Source organism: Cetorhinus maximus, unplaced genomic scaffold (assembly GCF_964194155.1).
Source record: "Cetorhinus maximus unplaced genomic scaffold, sCetMax3.hap1.1 HAP1_SCAFFOLD_817, whole genome shotgun sequence".
In the NCBI taxonomy this organism is placed as follows: domain Eukaryota; kingdom Metazoa; phylum Chordata; class Chondrichthyes; order Lamniformes; family Cetorhinidae; genus Cetorhinus; species Cetorhinus maximus.
In genome coordinates, this window is record NW_027596759.1 from 46,941 (window position 1) to 70,073 (window position 23,133).

The 23,133-nt window shown below is 45.5% G+C and overlaps 1 protein-coding gene across 3 annotated transcripts in view; it reads left to right on the plus strand.

Moving 5' to 3' along the window:
- LOC144674803 (alpha-1,3-mannosyl-glycoprotein 4-beta-N-acetylglucosaminyltransferase C-like) overlaps nucleotides 1-23,133 on the plus strand; it is a 145,729-nt gene that overhangs the window by 42,891 nt on the left and 79,705 nt on the right. Inside the window, exon 1 of one of the 3 annotated variants that reach the window (XM_078535999.1) lies at nucleotides 18,698-18,961. The exons of the other annotated variants lie outside the window; for them this stretch is intronic. The gene's annotated coding sequence lies outside the window, so the exon portion shown is untranslated. Of the gene's footprint in view, nucleotides 1-18,697; nucleotides 18,962-23,133 lie in introns of those variants that run through there. 3 annotated transcript variants of the gene reach the window in all.

Consider the following 23,133-nt stretch of genomic DNA (forward strand, 5'->3'; position numbering starts at 1 on the left):
GGTTATTGCTAAGCAAGTGCCGCTTGATAGCATTTTTGATGACCCCTTCCATTACTGGAGAGTAGGCTGATGGGGTGGTAATTGGCTGGGTTGGATTTGTCCTGCTTTTTGTGTACAGGACCTACCTGGGCAATTTTCTACATAGCCGGATAGATGCCAGTGTTGTAGCTGTACTTGGACAGCTTGGCTAGAGGTGTGGCAAGTTCTGGAGCACAAGTCTTTAGTACTATTGCCGGAATGTTGTCAGGGCCCATGGCCTTTGCTGTATCCAGTGCCTTCAGCTGTTTCTTGACATCATGTGGAGTGAATCGAATTGGCTAAAGACTGGCATCTGTTATTCTGGTGACCTCCGGAGGAGGCCGAGATGGATCATCCACTCAGCACTTCTGACTGAAGATTGTTGCGAATGCTTCACCCTTATCTTTTGCACTGATGTGCTGGGCTCCTCCATTATTGAGGATGGGAGAGTTTGTGGAGCCTCCTCCTCCAGTGAGTTGTTTAATTGTCTGCCAGCATTCATGACTGGATGTGGCTGGACTGCAGAGCTTAGATCTGATCCATCGCTTAGCTCTGTCTATCACTTGCTGCTTATGTTGTTTGGCATGCAAGTAGTCCTGTGTTATAGCTTCACAGGTTGATACCTCATTTTTGGTATGCCTGTTGCTACTCCTGGCATGTCCTCCTGCACTCTTCATTGAACCAGGGTTGATCCCCTGGTTTGATAGTAATGGTAGAGTGGGGGATATGCCAGGCCATGAGGTTACAGGTTACGTTCAAGTACAATTCTGAAGCTGTTGATGGCCCACAGCGCCTCATGGGTGTCCCGCCTTGAGTTGCTAGATCTGTTTAGCACACAGTGGTAGTGTCACACAACATGATGGAGGGTATCCTCAATGTGAAGGTGGGGCTTCGTCTCCACAATGACTGTGCGGTGGTCACTCCTACCAGCTATGTCCTTTAGGACTCAGCGAGTTCGGTCAGTATTGGTGCTACCGAGCCACTCTTGGGACAGAATTTTACGACAGTGGGATTTTACGTTCCCGCTGTAGTCAATGGGGATTATAACAGCCCGCCGCATTTTACAGCCCCGTCCCATCCAAAACAGGGCTGTAAAATTCTGCCCTTGGTAATGGACATTGAAGTCCCCCACCCAGACCTTACCTGGTCTGGCCTACATGTGACTCCAGACCCACGACAATGTGGTTGACTCTTAAATGCCCTCTGAAATGGCCTAGCAAGCCACTCAGTTGTAACAAACTGCTACAACGTCACAAAAAAAAGGAATGAAACTGGACGGTTTCTGCACCCTTGCCACCTTCAAGGCGCTTCTCCAAGTGGTGTTCAACATGGAGGAGCACTGATTCATCAGCTGAGGGAGGGCAGTATATGATAATCAGCAGGAAGTTCCCTTGCCCATGTTTGACCTGATGCCATGAGACTTCATGGGGTCCGGAGTCGATGTTGAGTGCTCCCAGGGCAACTCCCTCCCAACTGTATACCACTGTGCCACCACCTTTGCTGGACAGGACATATCCTGGATGGTGATGGTGCTGTCTGGGACATTATCTGTAAGGAATGATTCCGTGAGGATGACTATGTCAGGCTGTTGCTTGACTAGTCTGTGAGACAGCTCTCTCAATTTTGGCACTAGCCCCCAGATGTTAGTAAGGAGAGGACTCAGCAGGGTCGACTGGGCTGAGATTGCCATTGTTGTTTCCAGTGCCTAGGTCGATGCCGGTCCATCCGGTTTCATTCCTCTTTTTTGTGACGTTGTGGCGGTTTGTTACAACTGAGTGGCTTGCTAGGCCATTTCAGGGGCATTTAAGAGACAACCACATTGCTGTGGGTCACATGTAGGCCAGACCAGGTAAGGACAACAGATTTCCTTCCCTAAAGGGCATTAGTGACCCAGATGGGTTTTTCCAACAATTGACAATGGTCGTCATTAGACCTTTAATTCCAGATTTTTAATGAATTCAAATTCCACCATCTGCTGTTGTGGGATTCGAACCCCGGTCCCCCGAACATTACCCTGGGTCTCTGGAATACTAGTCCAGTGACAGTGCCACTATACCAGCACCTCTGGAATCTGGAATGTAAAAGCTAGTACCAGTAATGGTGACCATGACAACTATCATTGATTGTCATAAAAACCCGGCTGATTCACTAATGCCCTTCAGGAAAGGAAATCTTCCGTCTACACCTGGTCTGGCCTACAGGTGTCTCCAGGCCTAGAGCAATATGGTTAACTATTAACTGCCCCCTGAAATGGACTAGCAAGCCACGTAGTCCAAGGGCAGTTAGGGATGGGCAACAAATGCTGGCCTTGCCAGAGGTGCCCACATCCCATGAAAAAATAAAAGAAACAAGAAAAAAAAAGTCTAGACTGTAGAATCTGTCCTCAAAAATTAGCCCTGGTGTCATTCTGGTGAATTTGTGCTGTAACCCCTTCAAGGCCAATTTGTCCTCCCTGAGATGTGGAGCCAAAATCAGCTTGCAGTACTCCAAATGCTGTCTAACAAGAGCTCTGTATAGCTCTAACATAACTTCCAACCACTTTGATTTCCAGCCTTTTGAGATAAAGATCAACATTCAAGCAGACGACCTCACACTTTCCCACATTGAACTCTACCTGGCACAAGTTGGCTGACATATTTAATCAATCTATCAGTGCCTCTTTGCAACTTTCTTTGTCTGTACCATTTAGTGTGTAGCCTAACTTAGTGTTATCAGCAAAATTAGTTGCATGTCTTTCTATTCCTTCATCCAGTTCGTTTATAAGTATAATAAAAAGCTAAGGCCCCAGTACAGATCTGTGGGGAATGTCACTAGTCATATCCCGCCAATTGGAGAACATACCATTTGTTCCTGTTCTTTCTCCTATCTCCTAACCAATTCCCTATCCAAGCAAATAGGTTGCTTCCAATTCAATGCACTTTCGTTTTTGTTTGGTTTCTTATGTGGAGCTTTGTCAAATGCCTTCTGGGAATCTATATACGTAACATGCATAGATGGTCCTTAGCTACCACATTTGTTACCTCGTCAAAACATTCAACTAGGTTCATTGGACATGAAAAGAAAAGACTCACATCTATAAAGCACCATTCATGATCTCAGGATGTCTAAAATGCTTTTGAAAATCATTTTATAGGATGTGGGCATTGCTGGCTAGGCCAGCGTTTATTGCCCATCCATAATTTCCCTTGAGGTGGCGGTGGTGGTGAGCCACCTTCTGCAGTCCATGTGGTGTAGGTACACCATAGGACACCAGAGATAACTCCCTTATTCTTCTTTGAAATAATGCCTTGTGGTGTTTTAGGTCTACCTGAGAGGGCAAGCAGGGCAGTTTAACTTTACCTCTAAAAGTGCAGCACTCTTTCACAACCACATTGGAGTGTCCATGTAGATTTTTGTGCTCAGGCCCTGGAGAGGGACTTGATCCAGCAACCTTCTGGTTGACTCAGCCATTAAAAATGCTCAGCTCATATTTGCCCAAATGCTCAGCGAAACTGTACCTGCACATGGAAGTCTACAAAGCAGTGTGACTTAAGGACAAGTAAAAGAAAGTCAAGAATGAATCCTTGGGGCATAATTGTGGTGACCTACCAGGTATGGGAGGAGAAGCCATTACACAAGGTGTGCTAGCTTTGCTGGAACAGGCAAGAGTGAAACCAAAATAAGGCAGTGCAACTGAGACAAGCCAAGAGGCAAGACGGTGGAGGAAGTTGGAGTGATTGACTGAGTCAAACCCAGAGAGATTTCAAGGAGGGCTTGGAAGGATAGTTAAGTGCAGTTAGGAAGGATCTTTGGTGTGTGTGGTAGGGTAGAAACACAGACAGAAGGGATTTGAGGAGCAAGGATGGGATAGGGGATTGGAGCTGAGTGGCAAATGCCTATTTGAGGAATTTAGACATGAGAAGGAGATTTTAAAAAAGCAATAGTTGGAGCGGAGAGTGGAATCAAGAGGGACTTTTTGATTAAATGATGATAGAGCACTATGAAGGTACAGAGCTTGAAAAGATTATGTTTGGTAGCATTGGTCTAGAGGGAGATAGCTGTACGACGAGAAATTGATTAAAGCCAGAATTGAAAGCGCAGGAGGTGGATTTCATGGAGGAGGTGAGATTGGTGATGTCCAAGGGATAGAGAGAGAAGATGTCCCTCACTATCTGGTCTAGGGACACGGCATCGGGCAAGAGGGGTGGTCACTGAAAGCCAAGCCCTCTACCCTTGCCTCCAACTGCCCTCCCCTCTCTCCTGCAACCCACCCTCCCCCCACCCCTCAATCCCCACCTCACAACCCCCATCCTGTCTTCACTCACCTGAGTCCTGGGGTCCCTCTGTGATCCTAGGTATTGGATGGGTGCAGTGCGGCCAGCAGCCACCGCTCCCACAGGCATCAGTGGCAAGAGGAGCTGCGACCTCTGATTGGCTGGCAGCTCTTGATAGGCGGGACTTCTGCCCCTAAGCACCTCGATTGCAGGGAAGGCCCAATGGTAGACAATTCAGTGCCTGTTGGGTTCTTGGTTCCATCAGGCCTCCCCTATGGAACTGACTGGAGTTCCCTGCCGGTTCTCCGACCTGTGGGAGAGACCCCTGCTGACCCAACAAAACCCCAGCCGAGAGTGGTGGCACAAAATAGGCAACAATGAGGCAAGCCTTTTCTGAACTATTTTCTATTAATTGCATTTAATCAATGAGTGTGCAGAACAGGCTTCCCTCGCTTTCACTCATTTTGTGTTATCGTTCATGGTGAATTTCACGGCCATAGAGAGGGATGTTTGGGCCAAGAGTGTCCTGCAGTCAGCATCGCAGTGAAGCAGTCTGGGAAGAGCGTCCTGCAGTCAGCATTGCGGTGAAGCAGTCTGGGAAGAGTGTCCTGCAGTCAGCATCACGGTGAAACAGTCTGGGAAGAGCATCCTGCAGTCAGCATTGCGGTGAAGCAGTCTGGGAAGAATGTCCTGCAGTCAGCATCGCGGTGAAGCAGTCTGGGAAGAACGTCCTGCAGTCAGCATCGCGGTGAAGCAGTCTGGGAAGAGTGTTCTGCAGTCAGTTCTTGTTGAAAATAACAAAAGTGACATCACAAGACAGTGCGAGAGAGCAGCGGAGAGATCAGAACCAGCGCGAGTGCAGGGAAGCTTCAAAAGGAAGTATTCAATGAACGGCATGATACTAGGAAGTTCTGAGGAACAAAGGGACCTTGGCGTGTGTGGCCATAGATCTCTGAAGGCGGAGGGGCATGTTAGTGGGATGGTGAAAAAGGCATATAGGACATTTGCCTTTATCAATCGAGGCATAGATCACAAAAGTAGGGAGGTCATGTTGGAGTTGTATAGAACCTTGGTGAAGCCACAGCTGGAGTACTGTGTGCAGTTCTGGTCACCACATTATAGGAAGGATGTGATTGCACTGGAGGGGGTGCAGAGGAGATTCACCAGGATGTTGCCTGGGTTGAAACATTTAAGTTATGAAGAGAGGTTGGATAGACTTGGGTTGTTTTCGTTGGAGCAGAGAAGATTGAGGGGCGACCTGATCGAGGTGTACAAGATTGTGAGGGGCATGGACAGGGTGGATAGGGAGCAGCTTTTCCCCTTAGTTGAAGGGTCAGTCACAAGGGGACATAAGTTCAAGGTGAGGGGCAGGAGGTTTAGGGGGATGTGAGGGAAAACCTTTTTACTCAGAGGGTGGTGACGGTCTGGAATGCGCTGCCTGGGAGGGTGGTGGGGGCGGGTCGCCTCACATCCTTTAAAAAGTACCTGGATGAGCACTTGGGCACGTCATAACATCCAAGGCTATGGGCCAAGTGCTGATAAATGGTATTAGGTAGGTAGGTCAGGTGTTTCTCATGTGTCAGTGCAGACTCGATGAGCCAAAGGGCCTCTTCTGCACTGTGTGATTCTGTGATTCTCTGAAAAGTGACGTCAGCACAAAGGTGAGAGCTGATTGGTGAGTAGTGGGTCAGTGTTTTTCTCCAGTTTTTCTCCAGTTTAAATTACGTTAAGCTAAGGAAAGGTTCTAGTTTTTATTTGAAGTACGTAAATAATTTAACATTTTTTTTTACTGTATTTAACTTAAAGTAAGGGTTTTTTTATCAACTAGAGACATGGCAGGGCAGCTCAATCCCGTGTTATGTACCGCCTGCAACATGTGGGAAGTCCAAGACGCTCCTTGCGCTCTGACCGACCACGTGTGCAGGAAGTGCCACCAACTGCAGCTACTTGAGCTCCGGGTTTCGGAGTTTGAGCGGCAGCTGGAGGCACTGAGGTGCATCCGCGAGGCTGAGAGTTTCGTGGGTAGCACGTTTTTAGACGTGGTCGCCCCACAGCTTACGGAAGAGCAGACAGAGAGGAAATGGGTAACCATCAGTCAGAAGAAAGGTGTCAGGCAGGTAATCAGGAAATCTGCAGGGTGCATCTTGCTCGAGAACCGTTTTTGTGTGTGGGAAAATGGTAAGAGCGACGGTTCCTCTGGAAAGTGCAGCCACGCACATGGCACTGCAAGTGGCTCAGCTGCACAGGGTGGGAGGAAAAAGAGGAGAAGGGCAATAGTGGTAGAAGACTCGACAGTAAGGGGAACACACAGGCATTTCTACAGCCATAGATGTGACTCCAGGATGGTTTGTTGCCTCCCTGGTACCAGGATCAAGGATGTCACTGAACGGCTGCAGGGCATTCTAAAGTGGGAGGGCAAACAGACAGAGATCGTGGTACATGTTGGTACCAATGACATAGGTAGAAAGAGGGATGAGGTCCTGTAAGCAGAATTTAGGGAACTAGAAAACGGGTTAAAAAACAGGACCTTAAAGGTAGTAATCTCTGGATTACTTCCGGTGCCATGCGCTAGTGAGTATAGAAATGGGAGGTTAGTCCAGATGAATGCGTGGCTGGAGAGATGGTGCAGGAGTTTCTGGGACATTGGGACCATTTCTGGGGGCGGTGGGACCTGTACAAGGTGGACGGGTTGCACCTGAACCAGAATGGGACCAACACCCTTGCGGGGAGGTTTGCTAGTGTTGTTGGGGAGGGTTTAAACCAACATGGCAGGGGGGTTGGATCCTGAGAGGAGGTTCATCAGGGGGAGATGCACAGCCAAAATTAGAAGAGAGAGCAAGTGAGGCTGGAAGGCATAGAAATTATAGACCAGTTAAGACACAAGGGAGTTTGGCAAGGTTGGATGGTATTTATTTTAATGCGAGGAGTCTGACAAATAAGGCAGATGAGTTGAGGGCACAAATTAACATGTATGATGTCATTGCTGTCACAGAGACATGGTTGAGAGAGGGGCAGGATTGGCAGCTCAATATTCCAGGATATAGAGTCTTCAGGCGAGACAGGGAAGGAGGTAAAAGGGGAGGAGATATCGCAATATTGATCAAGGAATCAATTACAGCAGTAAGGAGGGATGACATCTTAGAAGGCTCCTCAAATGAAGCCATATGGGTAGAACTTAAAAACAAAAAAGGAGCAATCACATTGCTGGGAGTGTACTATAGGCCCCCAAACTGTCAGAGAGAGACAGAAGAGCAGATATATAGGCAAATTTCAGAGAAGTGTAAAAATAATAGGGTAGTAATAATGGGGGATTTCAACCTCCCCAACATTAACTGGGTTAGTCATAGTGTGATAGGTTTAGAGGGAGCGGAATTCTTAAAATGCATCCAGGAGAGCTTTTTAAGCCAGTACATAGAAGGTCCTACAAGAGAGAGGGTGGTCCTGGACTTTATTTTAAGGAATGAAGCCGGGCAAGTGGTAGGGGTATCAGTGGGGGAGCATTTTGCAGATAGTGATCATAACTCCGTTAGATTCAAGGTTTTTATGGAAAAGGACAAGGATGGGCCAGAAATCAGAGCTCTAAATTGGGGGAAGGCCGATTTTAATAAGATCAGATATGATTTGGCCAGAGTGGATTGGGAGCAGCTACTTTTAGGTAAATCTGCGTCAGAGCAGTGGGACTCATTCAAGAAGGAAATAGGGAGAGTACAGGGCCAACATATTCCAGTAAAGACAAAGGGTGGGATCAACGAATCCAGGGAACCATGGATGTCAAGGGATATACAGGATTGGATAAAGAGAAAAAGGGAGGCTTATGGCAGATACCGAGGGCTCAAAACAGCAGAAGCCCTAGAGAAGTATAGAATGTGTAGGGGGGAACTTAAAAAGGAAATTAGGAGAGCAAAAAGGGGGGATGAAGAAACATTGGCAGGTAAAATAAAGGAAAATCTAAAGTTATTTTACAAGTACATTAAGAATAAGAGGATAACTAGGGAAAGAGTAGGGCCCATTAAGGACCATGGTGGTAATTTGTGCCGGAAGACATAGGTAGGGTTCTAAATGAATACTTTGTGTCCGTGTTCACAAGTGGGAGGGACGACATGGGTATGGAAATCTGGCAGAAGGACTGTGATATAATTAAAGAAATTAGCATAGAAAGGGAGGAGGTTCTAAGTGGTCTGGCAGGCTTAAAAGTAGATAAATCTCCAGGCCCGGATGAAATGTATCCCAGGCTGTTGAGTGAGGCAAGGGAGGAGCTAGCAGGGGTGCTGGCAATAATTTTCAATACCTCTCTGACCACAGGAGAGGCACCAGAGGACTGGAGGACAGCCAATGTGGTACTGTTATTCAAGAAGGAAGGAAGGGATAAACCAGGGAACTACAGGCCAGTCGGTCTAACCTCAGTGGTGGGGACACTATTGGAAGCAATTCTGAGGGACAGAATTAATCTACACTTGGAGAGGCAAGGATTAATTGAGGAGTCAGCATGGTTTTGTTAAGGGGAGGTCATGTCTGACCAATTTGATTGAATTTTTCGAAGAGGTGACCAGGTGTCTAGATGAGGGCAATGCATTTGATGTAGTCTACTTGACTTCAGTAAGGCTTTTGATAAGGTCCCACATGGGAGAATGATAACAAAGGGAGGAGCCCATGGGATCCAAGGCAATTTGGCTAATTGGATCCAGAATTGGCTGAGTGGCAGGAAGCAGAGGGTGATGGTCGAGGGGTGTTTTTGTGACAGGATGCCTGTGTCCAGTGGGGTTCCACAGGGATCGGTGTTGGGTCCCTTGCTGTTTGTGGTATACATAAACTATTTAGACTTGAATGTAGGAGGGTTGATCAGTAAGTTCGCGGATGACACGAAAATTGGTGGGATGGTAAATAGTGAGGAGGATAGCCTTAGATTACAGGAGGATATAGACGGGCTGGTCAGATGGGCTGATCAGTGGCAAATGGAATTTAATCCGGATAAGTGTGAGGTGATGCACTTGGGCAGGACAAACAAGGCACGGGAATACACAATGAATGGTAGGACCCTGGGAAGTACCGCGGATCAGAGGGAGATTGGTGTGCATGTCCACCGGTCCCTTAAGGTAGCGGGACAGGTAGATAAGGTGGTTAAGAAGGCATATAGGATACTTGCCTTTATTAGCCGAGGCATAGAACATAAGAGCAGGGAGGTTATGCTGGAACTGTATAAAACGCTGGTTAGGCCACAGCTAGAGTATTGCGTGCAGTTCTGGAATCTGCATTATAGGAAGGATGTGATTGCACTAGAGAGAGTGCAGAGGAGATTTACCAGGATGTTGCCTGGGCTGGAGAGTTTTGGTTATGAGGAGAGATTGGATAGACTGGGGTTATTTTCCCTGGGGCAGAGAAGATTGAGGGGGGACATGGTGTATAAAATTATGAGGGGCATAGATAGGGTAGAGACAGGGGGTTTAGAGGGGATGTGAGGAAGAATTTTTTCACCCAGAGGGCGGTGGGAATCTGGAACTCAGTGCCTGAAAGGGTGGTAGAGGCAGAAACTCTCATAACATTTAAGTAGTATTTGGATGTGCACTTGCAATGCCATGGCATACAAGGCTATGGGCCTAGTGCTGGAAAATGGGATTAGAATAGTTAGGTACTTGTTTGACCAGCGCAGACTCGATGGGCAGAGGGGCCTTTTTCTGTGCTGTAGACCTCTATGACTCTATGACTCTGCCAAGGTTGGGAACCGAGGTGAATGAGGCCTGAACATACTGGCACTAGCCAGCATGCTGGTTTTCCAACTCCGTTCCCAGCGTTGGCCATTTTGGTAAAGGCAGGTTCAGGGCCAGCAGTGCTTCCCAACCCCACAAGTGTGGGCAGCCAATTAGGCTCATTAAGAACCTTGTTAAGGACTGTTAATGGAGGCCAACTAGGATTTTGCAGTTGGCCTTCAGTTTCCCGATGCAACAGGGGCAGTTCACTTGCCCAGGAGCAGGCACCCACGATAGGACGGGTGCCAGCGCTCAAGGCAGGTCGGCAGGCCCTGCTTGCCTGAGTGTGGATGCAGCCAAAGGTCTCCCTATAGAGGGATTCCACCTCCCCCCACACCCCACACTCTACCTCCCCCATCACCATGTGGTGAACTGGCTGCTTTCTCTTTTTTAAACAAGGGTGGTGAGAGGGCACCGTTATGTCGAAGGGGCCTCTCAGTTAGATACCATTCTTTGCAACCTGCTGCTCCTCTCAAGCTGGAAGGCCTCTGATTGGCCCTCCAACGTCAAGTCTGTTTGCTACCCTTAATTGGATAGGGAATCTGCCTCTGTGTCAATTAAGAGGGCACCCCAGTCAAAATCCTGAAGAATGACTGTTCCCCTTGAGGACAGATTTGGGATCCAGAAACAATCCCGGCTCTTGTTTCTTGCCCCCTTAGCGAAAATGGAATCCGTATTCGCTTTTCCAATATTTTCACTACAAACAAATTCATTCCAAAATTTAGCAAATTTATTCTTGGATTATGGCATTCCTACTGAACGGAAAGAGGAAAAATATTGGATTGGAATCTTGGTGTTGAATGAAACTGAGATTTGGCCGACTATAGTTGCATCATTTGTCATCCACATCATGAACTGGGGCACCTCACAGGAGTGCAGAAGCTGAATGAGAAACCAAAGCTGGACTGATAAATAATTGATTGTGGTGAATTTGATAATCTAGATCACCGCGAGCACCGAAATTTGGAAATGTGAGAGCACCTTAGAACAAGTGAAGGAAGGTTCCAGTAGTACATCGGGAACTAACTTTTTTTAACATCAGGTTGATATTAGCCGGCCAAGTCACAGATCCCAGTCATCAGTTCCAGAGTGTACTTGATGTACCTTCTGATCAACAAAGAATGCAAACCAGTCCATACATTACATGACATAGTTCAATATAAATTGGTATTATTTTGAATTAATTCAACGAATAATGTTGACATTAAGAGCTGAATAATGTTGAAGAATTGCATATGTGCATGATGGCTCAGTGGGTAGTGCTCTTACCTCTGAATTAGAAGGTTATGGATTCAAGTCCCACTCCAGAAACTTGGGGGCAGAATCTAGGTTGAACGCTGTCATGCATTACTGAGGGAGGTGCTGTCTTTCAGATAAGACTTTAGACTGAGATCCTTCCTACCTACCTCAGGTACAGCTAGGTGAATGATAAGCTTCAACTGCAGGCTGGCAATATATGCTTGAAGTCTAATAGTTGATAAAGACAATTTTTTAAATTATCATTTGGTTAGATTAGATCCCTGAATGAAGTGTTAAATTGGATGTTGTACAAAGAGCTGGCTATTGGTTGCTACTAATCTGTAGATTCCACAGAAACCTTGAACAATTATTTCTTGCCTGACTATCTGTACATGCATCAGGCTTTCCCCATGTCACACTTCAAGCTGGTGACTAGTAGTTACAGGCTGTGAGAAGGCATCAATATTAATTACCTCTTTTTCCCTATGATGGTGAATGAAAGTCAATGACTGTTAAAACAAAGTAATAGAATTATTAGTTTAAAGCAGGTGTGCAAAAGGAATATTAAAATTTACTAGTTTCTAGACTCTTACAGATATATGTTGAAAATGGAAACTGGTGCTTGGCAACAATGATCCTATTACTCAGTCTGCAGAACACATGCTGCATGACATGTCACGACTTCAAAAGCAGAGAGAAAATTGCAAGTAGTTCTTATCTTTTGTAAAAAGAGGAGATGGAAGAACTTAATACTGACAACACATCACAGACTACTCTTCATTCATGATGAAGAAGATCATCAAAGTCACTAATGTTTGTGGCATTGTCACTTTTTGCAATTCTTTGACCATTTTTCCACAGAAAGGTTTTGGAACAGTAACCTTTAAATGTGGTGTTTTAAAGCCTAGTGTATTCACATAGATTTTTAAAGATTCTGACAAGCTTGTTTGGTTATTAAGCTCCCAATAAACTAGCATTTGTTGTAACTCCTCCGTAGATTGTAAAAAGAAAGAATTTGCATTTATATCGTGCCTTTCATGACCTCAGGACATCCCAAAGTGGTTTATAGCCAATGAAGCACTTTTTTGGAAGTGTCATCATTATTGTAATGTAGGAAATGTGGCAGCCAATTTGCACACAACAAGCTCCTGCAAACAGCAGTGTGATTATGACCAGATAATCTCTTTTTGTGATGTTGATTCAGCGATAAATATTGGCTAGGACATTGGCAATAACTCCCCCTCTCTTCTTCAAAATAGAACAATGGGATTTTTTACGTTCACCTCACGATCTCAGTTTAATGCCTAATCTGAAAGATAGCACCTATAACAGTGCAGCACTGCGCTAGAGCGGGACTTGAGCCCACAACCTTATTACTCTGAGGCAAGAGAACTACCAACTGAGCCTTTTATCGTAAATGGAAAGCAATTCATTACTCTGTCTTGGCAATCACAAACACCACACACCCATTTTGTTGGAGAGTGCTTGATCTCTTTCTCAGGAAGCTAAAAGTCACAGGCACAGGCTGTCAGTCAGGTTTTTGAAACGGAAATCTGTGAGGCAGGCCTGAAGTGAGATTTTGTGAGGACAAACACGAAACAGATTGCAAACCTGTTCAAATACAGGCAGCTGGGATCATTTTTGCAAGAATGAGGCTGCACACGTGAAATTCCCGAAACAAAATAAGCAAACCTGACACGTAAATATTTAAGGCAGCCACAGTGGTTGGCTCACAGATGACAGAGTGTTGCTGGCAACCTGTCACCTACTTATAGGGGCTGCTATAAGTCGCAGTTGCTCACAGACCTTGTGAATTATGGATCCTTCATGGCCAAGAAAGAACACCAGTAACTCACTGTCACTAGTTGAGATATCGCTTATTTATTCCATCCCTCTTCAGAAGATCAGCAGGTGCGATGGTTCTGCTCCCTTCACATATACTGCTGTGTGGGCTCTGGGTTAATGCAGAAAGCTGTTGTGTTATTCCAGCAGTTTAATGAGTCATGACATGAACCCCGTATGACGTGAACCAAGGGCTCAATGCTTGTTTTCCATTATAACAAACATTGCTGATAACTGAATTTGTCAGTGCTTTTCACTGAGTGAATGTTCTGTTACCGGAATCAACAAACCTCACAAGTAGAAGCCAGCACACGCACACACAAAGCCTGAGAGCACCACTCCTCAGCCCAGCTCTTGTGGTCCTTCTGCAATTTGGAAGAACACAAACAAAATTTGGCATTGATCGCAATGGAGTAACATCACCACGTGGCACTTGACAGACAACAAGAGTGCAGTCATATGGATATAGATCCGGGTACAATCAGAATCAGCCTGTTTGCTAAGACTGTGCTAAATGTCTTCTTTGAAATGAAACAAAGGTGGTGCTGCTTGTCCACCACCTAATTAATGTAGGACGTGAAGGGGCTACTTGTAACATGCCCTACAGCAGATTCTGCCTCCTCATTACAATCTCCTGAGGAATAAATGGGTCCGATAGCAATTCCTGTCACTCCTACCCCTTTCCAGTCGAAATGTGGGCTGGGGGCTAAGGGCAGTTAGAAATGAGGGAAGGTACTTACCAAAGCCTCACCCCACCCCCACCACCACCCCCCCTCCCGTCTGCCACTAATTCCGCTGCCTTCCCACCAAGTCTCGATGTTAACCCCTTCTGTCAGGCAGGACAAGGAAGGCAAAGAGCTCCTTGTTGAATATGCAGATCGAGACCTGATGACATCAATCAGACCAAACCTGCCAGGAGGTGGATCATGGCCTAGGAGAGGTCCAGCCCCAGGCCCAGGCAGATATGTTTTAAAACCTTATTTTGGAAAGGCCATGAGAAGCAGGTCTCACAAGTAAGACTTAACCTGGGCTTCACCCCACCACCCAATCACCTACGCCCTCCACCGTCCCCCAATCTCACCTGCACCCTGACTGTCTTTTGGCTGGGATGTCAAACTGAGGCTCTGTGGCTGAAAAAGATCCCATGGCACTACTTTGAAGAAGAGCAAGGGAATTATCCCTACTGGTCAACATTTATCCCTCAATCAACATGACTAAAACAGACTATCTGGCAGTTATCACATTGCTATTTCTGGGAACTTACTGTTGTGGTATAAGGGTCTGGCACATATAGGGTTAACATGGTACAGTACTGCCCACACAATGATGTAAGAGAACACATGACCCACACCTAGGGGTCAGTCTGGTGTTGGACGGAGCTGTGTGCATAAGCAAGCATGGAGACAGCTCTTAACTTGAACCCTTTACTGCATATGTACATGGTTCTTGTAGTTAATAAACACATATAGTTAACCCACTTAAGACCATGAAGACTTCATTAAGACCTATCGAATGGTATCCAACCATCTTACAACATGGTGGCAGTGTATGGAAAAACCAAAAACCTCGAAAAAAATGCAGAGAAAAACTAAAGTCCTGCAAGACTAAAGAAAAATTCAAAGAAGCATTTTGACCTGAAGAAAAGCTCAGGAAGTAGAAATGCAGAGGAAGATCACCAGGGAAGAGCTTTAAAGAAAGGCTTGAAAGCGGAAGGTAGAAATTTAAAATTCATCACTGCATCAGAATCCATAGGATCTCTTGAAAGTCCAGCTTCATATGAACATACGAACAAGGAGTAGGCCATTCAGCCCCTTGAGCCTGCTCCGCCATTTAATACGAGCATGGCTGATCTGATAGTAACCTAAAGTCTGCATCCCACCTACCCCCGATAACCTAGCACCCCCTTGCTTACCAAGGATCTATCCATTTCTGCCCTAGCCATATTCAAAGACTCTGCTTCTACCACCTTTTCAGGAAGAGAGTTCCAAAGACTCACGACCCTCTGAGTGAAAAAATTTCACCTCATCTCAGTTTTAAATGGGCGACCCCTTAGTTCTAGATTCTCCAACAAGAGGAAATATCCTCTCCACATCCACCCAGTCAAAACCCCTCAGGATCTTATATGTTCCAATCAAGTCACCTCTTACTCTTCTAAACTCCAGCGGATACAAGCCTAGTCTGTCCAACCTTTCCTCATAAACAACCCACCCATTCCAGGTATTAGTCTGGTAAACCTTCTCTGAACTGCTTCCAACGTATTCCCAGAGTGCCGAGTCTGAGGACCTAGCAGGGGTGAGTTAAAGCTTTCAAATCCCAGGATATTTTAAATAATTCAGTGGTCATAAATTGCCGTTTAAAAACTGTCGGAAAAACCAGATTCCCGAGTCGGTGCCTGAACATTTGGTGTCTGAGCTCACTCCAAGAAGAAACAAAAATAACATTTTTTTAAAAATTAATTTGGGAAAAAAAGATGACTAAAGGATCAGCTTTAAAAGCCAGCAAAGGCCAGGATTTGATGCTTTCACGACCCTAAAGCTGAAAATGGAGAAGGTCTGCAGTTAGTCAATCCAAACAGCCATGGTTTAAAATCCTTTCAAGACTCAGTGCAAGCACCATTGCAGTGGGAGCCCACCAAAACCGGCAAGCGCAGTTAAACCCTTTGTCTTCAAACGAACGGTGAAGCCTTCTTGAATTTCAGCAACTTCTCAAAGCTGAGCCTGCACTGTAAAACGTTTTAACCACAGGTCTGAAATCCACTCTTCCAGAACAATTTGGACTTATCTAAGACCCTGATCAATCACATAATTGGGGACTTTGGAGAAAAAAGATTCCTTAGATACATGATCGCTTCAGGTCTGGATGAAAAGACAGAGGCTGAACAAGTTAACACAATGCTTTACTTGGTAGGCCCGATAGTGGACAACATTATTGCTAGTCAAGGAATCAACGAATCATCTGCTAAATTTGAAGAACTACTAAAATCATTCACTGTTTATTATAACCTAAGAAGCAACAAAATCCTCATAAGGGCTAAACTTAATGAGCATGTCCAGCAGCCAGGAGAACCTGTCATGTCATTCATTAATGATCTGTACAGGATGGCCGAAGGCTGCAAATACGGAGCCATAAAATCTGAACTTATCAGGGATAGAATCGTTGTAGGAGTAGCGGACGACACACTCTCAGACATGCTGCAAACAAAGGAAGATCTAACCCTCGAGAAAGCCATCCAGATTGTTAGGCAGCCTGTACTCTGTGTGCAGCGCAGGTCCATTTTAAGAGGAGAAAGTAAACCATGTTACAAAGGAAACCCACAGTCCAGTTAGTTAAACAGCACAGAAACAGGGGCACAGCAGGCCAAGTGAAGCAATACCCTAATTAACCAGTAGAGTGACAATGCCGGTGTTGTGGAGCAAAGCGCCCCCACAGGCGAGATCAATGTCCTGCAATTTCAACCCAATGCTTTCAATGTAACAGAATTGGACACTTTGGCAAACTGTGCAAGGCCAAAACATCTAAACACACAGAATACCCAAAGATGACCATGAGATTGAGAGAGCACACCAAGAGGACACACAGCCATGCTTCCTGAGTGAGGTCAAAGATCCTGGATTTTCGTATTGGAATACAGATATTAATGACCGTCTCACAAACTTTAAGTTGGACACGGGAGCCAGTGTTCCGGTCCTAGTGGACAAAGAACCGTGTCTGAGAGACCTCTGGCTATGATCAACAGACACACCACTCTATGGGCCCAGAGGAATCCAACTCCTGGTCATAGGCATGATTCTGGAAGCGTTAAGGTGTGGCAGTAAACAAATCTTCGAGCTGATGTAGGCCATCCGTAACCAGTCTTTTTCTCTTTTAAGCAGAGATGTCTGTGTAGCCCTGAATCTCCCCAAAACAGCAGAAAATGTCAAGGCAACTGCTGTCGTAAATTATACAGAACACTAAACTCCTGAGAGCTCAAACAGGAAAGAGTATCCTGGCTGGGACTTTGGCTCTAAACTGTCTTCTGTCTCTCTTTGCAAAGCAAGTTTGTCCATTTTTGTTACAGGTGCTGGAAAGCCCTCATTGGTCGAACCAGCCAACCACTCAGATGGTTACCATGATGCATTCGGTGGATGATAAACAAGAGAACAGCCAACAACCAGAACAGTCTCAACCTCTGGCTCCGAGAGCTGTTGACGAGGTCAGCAGTGTGGTGGCAGAGCAAACACTACAACTCCCAGCCAGCATGACAGTGCCACAGACAATGTTGGAACCAAATAGCAGCCGTCCATTGCCTACAGCACACCACACAGCCAAACACAAAGGTCAGCTCACTAAAAAAAACACATCCTCATAACAGGAATGGCCATCTTCCATCACAGAGGACATTGTAATGACCCACACAATGAAGGAAGTGGAGGAAAAAAACAACAGGGAGACGGACGCTGCGTTTTCCCACCCAGCAAAAAGGAGGATGGAGCAGCAACCACCGATCACCACAACTGCCAAGTCGACAAAGACCGGCTCAATACTAAGGAATGGAAAAAGAGGATGAAGACATATCCAGATACCAGAACGACCTCCAAATCAACAGAGTTTACCTGGAACAACAGTAGTGCAAACGAGATATGGAAGGGTTATGAGGCCTCCAGACCGCCTGAACCTATGAATTCAGAAACCTGGGGGTGGGGGGGCTGGTGGTGCGGGTGGGGTAGTAATAACAATGTCATTACAAGAGGTAAACTAGAAAAATTTGAAATACATTTGATTAATACTTGGGAGGAGGTGTAGTCTGGTACATATGGGGTTAAGGTGGGACGGAGCACAGTACTGCCCACACAGTGATGTAAGAGAACATATGACACCTGCACCTAGGGATTAGTCTAGTGTTGGACAGAGCCTTGTGCACAAGCAAGCATGGAGACAACTCCTAGCTTGGACCCTTTACTGTATATATCTACATAGTTCTTGTAGTTAATAAATAATAAATACATACAGTTAACCCCTTAAAGACTATGAAGACTTCTTAAGGCCTACCAAACAGTATCTAACATCCTACAACAACAGTGTGCAAGTTTGGCTGCAGCATTACAATAGTGACTACACTTCAAGGGTATTTCATTGGTTATAAAGCGCTTTGGAATGCCATGAATGTTGCTATCCAAAAGTAAATCCTTCGTTTTCTAATTCCCAGCAAAACAGTAATCCCTCGCTGACTGTTCACTCTCTGCTCTCACCACTGACAACCTTTCCACTTATGCCTCTCCCGTGAATGCAACATGTGCGGCTAAGCCGTCGTTGTATTCGGAGGGACGTAAGCAGAGCAGTCGTTGAAATGATCATTTCACCATCCCTGTATTCCGGAAATTAATAAACGTAAGAGAACACACAAAAGAGGTATGGAGTAAAACCAGAGCCTTTATACTAGTGTGTGGGGAGTATATTAAATCTAATTAAGTGTAGTAATTGATACACTCCTCTAACCTAGGATGTTTTTGTTTTGGATTTCCAGCATCCGCAGTAGCTTTTAGCTTTTTGTTTGTATTTCTGTGGAATGAATATGACGGCTCTATCTACCTATACTACTGGGAAAGGTTTTTTTTTAAAAATCCGCCCACTGTGCCCACATGTTTTGCACTCACTCAGAAGAATGCAGACTCCGCCCAGGATGATGCACGGCAATTAAACTACAAGCTGCTGACTGGAACGACGAAGGAAACGAAACGCCTTCAGACTAGCATCTCAACTGACTTCGCAGCACATACAACAGTCAACTCGAAGTCTTTCAGTCGCCCGACTGTAATCTATTCCTAGGTGGACCCCCTCCGACCCAAAGTCCTTTTGTTTCCCGCTGATCTGCGCCTGGCCACCCAGGTATTTTGATTTATTTCCCGAACTCTTAAACATTTCATCTTCAGCCCGTGTGTTTTTTATGTAGAGAAACAATGTAACTGCAGGGGTGTGGTTCAGGTAGGAAGGGAGAAAGTTTTGTTTCACTTCTGAGCAGTCCCAGGCGGAACAGAGCGTTATTTATGTCGACACAGAGCTGCGGAAACCAGGAACTCGTTCAATTACAGCCTATATTGGCAGAAGGTAAAACGTTTAGTTATCTGTAAACCACGTTTTTAAGGACTTTCTGTCAACAGATCGGTGAGGGTGGTTTATCTTTGGAGTAGAAAATGAATATATACTTTTGTTTTTTTAAAGAAGTACTCCATTCCACAGAGGAAGTAGAATGGGACCTCTGGTTGTGTGAAGGCAGTTTGCTGTTAAGCTTTGACTTTTTAGTGTTTTATCTGCGTTAAAGTAAAAAAAATTACAGAAGAAATTTTAACATGTAGGGTGTGAGGATGGAGGGGGAGGATGTGGTTATATAGTCACTGAAAATGTGATCGGATCTGAAAGCTGACTCCCAACTCTCAACATGTGGTCTTAACTCGGGCACATTTGGCTGGTAGCGCCTAATCCCCTCCAGAGAGGCAGGTTAGCAATTTTGGATGTGTTAACTCGTGAAGTACAGTAATATTTCAGTGTTTCAATATCAATACATATGCATTAGGTTTGCTGCACTTTCTGAAACTCGACATTGAGATCAAGAACAGGATAACGTTTCATCTGTATCTTGCTCGTCCTGCTTTCTACCCTTAATTAGCACATTCCTTAGATAATATCACCACCTTCCACATCTCTTTGACCTTTGGTCTGTGACGTCTTTTGGTTATCTCCACCTATCACTGGCCCTCTATCCAGCTCTTCTTGTCCCACCCTCCCCTTAAACCAGCTTATATTTCACCTCTCTTCTATTTTTACTTAGTTCTGTTGAAGGGTCATTCGGACTCGAAACATTAACTGTGTTCCTCTCCGCAGATGCTGCCAGACCTGCTGAGTTTTTCCAGCTATTTTTGTTTTTGTTTTGGATTTCCAGCATCCGCAGTTTTTTGCTTTTATCGATTCATGGGGATTCATTTAAAAGCCAGGCAAATACAGCAATAAATATTCAGAGCCTTTCACCCTCCCCTGCCCCCTTTTGGAAAAGGTGTGTTCAGAGTATTTTGTGGTGAGAGACTAATTTCTGCCTTTTGAGGTATTGAAACTGTAGATCAGTGGCAACATGACTGCTCTAGATTGGGCCTTGGGCAGGGAACGAGATGCGTTTCATCAGCAACAAAAGCCAGCTGGAGAGAGACCTGCAGATTGTAAGTTGGTCGGGGTGGGGGTGGGGGTGGGGGGGGAAGTATAGAGGTCAGACTCACAGGAGGTATTACCTGTCTAACAGGCTGTACAGGATTCCTGTGGTTCAGCTTCCTTGACCTCCTTGAAAGAGCAGTGCTTCAGGCAGTGGCAAATACCTACAACCTCATGGAAGATGATCAGCTCCCTACTGAACCTGGTGGAAACACATTCACCAGGGGCTGTGAACGTGACCAGTGCCCTCAACGTTTTTGTGCCTCCAAACCCTTCCAGGGCACGACCCAGAGACATACCCAGAATCTCCCAGTGGCTGCACAGATTTACATAATGGTAGACACTACTGGTTTCTGGCCAGGGCTGGAAATTGCGTTCATTTCACCTGTGATGATGCCAGTCAGAATAAGCAGGTGCTTGGGTTTGTGTCACTGACTGGCTTGCCACTGGTCCAGGGTGCCATTGACTGCACAAGTGGCGATCCACGCATCCCTAGAACAACCAGGAGTGTTCACCGGGTGGGCAAGCATGAAAAAGGCACAGCATTGCGCAGCAGCAAGGACTGGAATTGAGAGAAGACAAGCCATTGCGCACATGTGGTCAGCTGATGAGTCCGAGGAGGGGAAGAAAGATGGTGGCTCCAACACAAGCGCCAGCTGCCCAGATTGCTACCTGGAAAGCCATGGAAAAGGTCAGTCAGTTACCCCGACAGGACTGCTGTAACTGTAACATTCACATCCAAACTCCATGTGTTTCTGCCCACCCTCCTCAATTCTAATTCAGAAAGCAGCCCTATGATAAACCTACCATCCATTGCGTATCCAGCCCTCCACCGCACTGTTCGCCATCAATTCGTATCTTCCATTCATCAAGAGGCAGCTCACAAGGTGAGTTTCCACCTGTTGCTGGGTGGCCTAAGGGCGAGATTCACCGGTCCCCAGGTGGCAGACTGCTGGGTAAAATACTGGGGAGCCATGTTCAGAGGGCTCCTCAGCACAATCTCGCCCACTGAGCCATTCACCCAGGAGTGGGAACAGTAGCAGCTTGGTTGCCCGATGACCAAGGGCTAGCAGCCAATTTAGCCAACTGCACGCACAGATTGAGGACTGTCTCCTGGACCCCCATCACACAAGGTCCATGGAGCTTTCCAGTTGTTGAGGGTGGGGGAGCCATCGCATCTGGAGGCTCCATGGTCCAAAGGATGCCCCTGCGGCCCTGAACTCATCAATGGAGGGGTTAACCCTCTGAGCACCTGAGGCCTTCCTACCTGGCCCAGACAGAAAAATAATTTCTGATTCCCTTGCCATGGTGCCTCAAAATGGAGGGGCCATCTCATTCTCCTTGCAGCCTCAGCAGCCCGCTGTTCTGAATATACCTTGATATATTCAACGATGGAACCACAACCCCCCCAGGGTAAAGAATTACAAACAAAAACAAAAATACCTGGAAAAACTCAGCAGGTCTGACAGCATCTGCGGAGAGGAACACTGTTGACGTTTCGAGTCCATATGACCCTTCATCAGAACTAAGATGAAGAGTCATACAGACTCTAAACATCAACTGTATTCCCCTCCGCAGATGCTGTCAGATCTGCTGAGTTTTTCCAGGTGTTTTTGTTTCAGATTCAGATTTCCAGCATCCACAGTATTTTGCATTTATATTAAAGAATTACAAAGATTCGCAACCCTTTGCATGAAGAAATTTCTCCTCATCTTAGTCTTAAACGATCAAGCCCTAATCCTGAGACTATACTGCCATGTTCCAGCTTCCCCAGCCAGGGGAAACAACCTCTCAGCATCTACCCTGTCAAGCCACCCACTGTCTAGGCAATTTGGACAAGGTACCAGAAATAAATATAGTTAACAGATATTCTAGAAAGCCAGTTGGTGAAGGATAGAAGTCTAGAGTTCGTGGAACTACACTATAAAAAGGATCATTGTCTTTGGGGTTGGGGGAAAGAAGCAAAAGTACAAATGGAAATGAATGTTTGATCTGTTCTTGTAGAACAAAGAAAGTAGCACTACGATTGAGTTAACATGAAAGCTTAAGGTGAATTCACCAGCTCACCTCAGTACTGATTATCTCACAGCCACTAACTTGATCATTACGTTTGTTTTATGAACCATTTGTTTACATTTACATACACACAAAGCCATTGTTGATGCTGCTCTAGGGTTACCAGCAGTGAAGATGCATTCATTTGCTAAATTAAGCTGGGAGGCAGTGAAATTCCTTCTGCATCATGATTATTCCATGATAAAGGTTATTGTGTATAAAATAGCCAGTTTGTAACACGAAATTACCATGGTGGACTCTAATCTCGTGTCAAGCTGCACTTGGTTTCAAATAAAATATACTTCCCTCTCTCAAGAAGAACTAAAATGGAGATCTTTTGTCTTCATCACCTTCTGACAATAATCCGTGTCGGAATAAAGTAACATTTTTTTAGTACCTGTAGCGGCATGTCCTGATATACTTTTATATTTTAGTTTCTTAACTTTGACATTTTCTGGACTGTTCATGCAGCTCGTCTCCTGATAAACTAATTCAAGAATGTAGAGTATTTTTTTAGGGCGGAGGTGGTAAGGGAGAAGGATCCTGTGCCATGTTTATTCATCCGTGTCTTATAAGGTATATAGCATTTACATAGTCCCTTTCTCTTTGTTGAATGTTAATGAAAAAGTAATTAGCTCTCTGTTATCCTTTCAATAACTTAGAGTGCCATCCAAAATGTTTGTATAATCTCATATGATCACCAAGGGAATTAATGTTTTAAAGAACCCAGACCCCTAGAATTTAGGGATGACAAACTGAAGCCTGCTGTGCTTATGTGTTTCATATCAATGTAGTAAAACAAACAT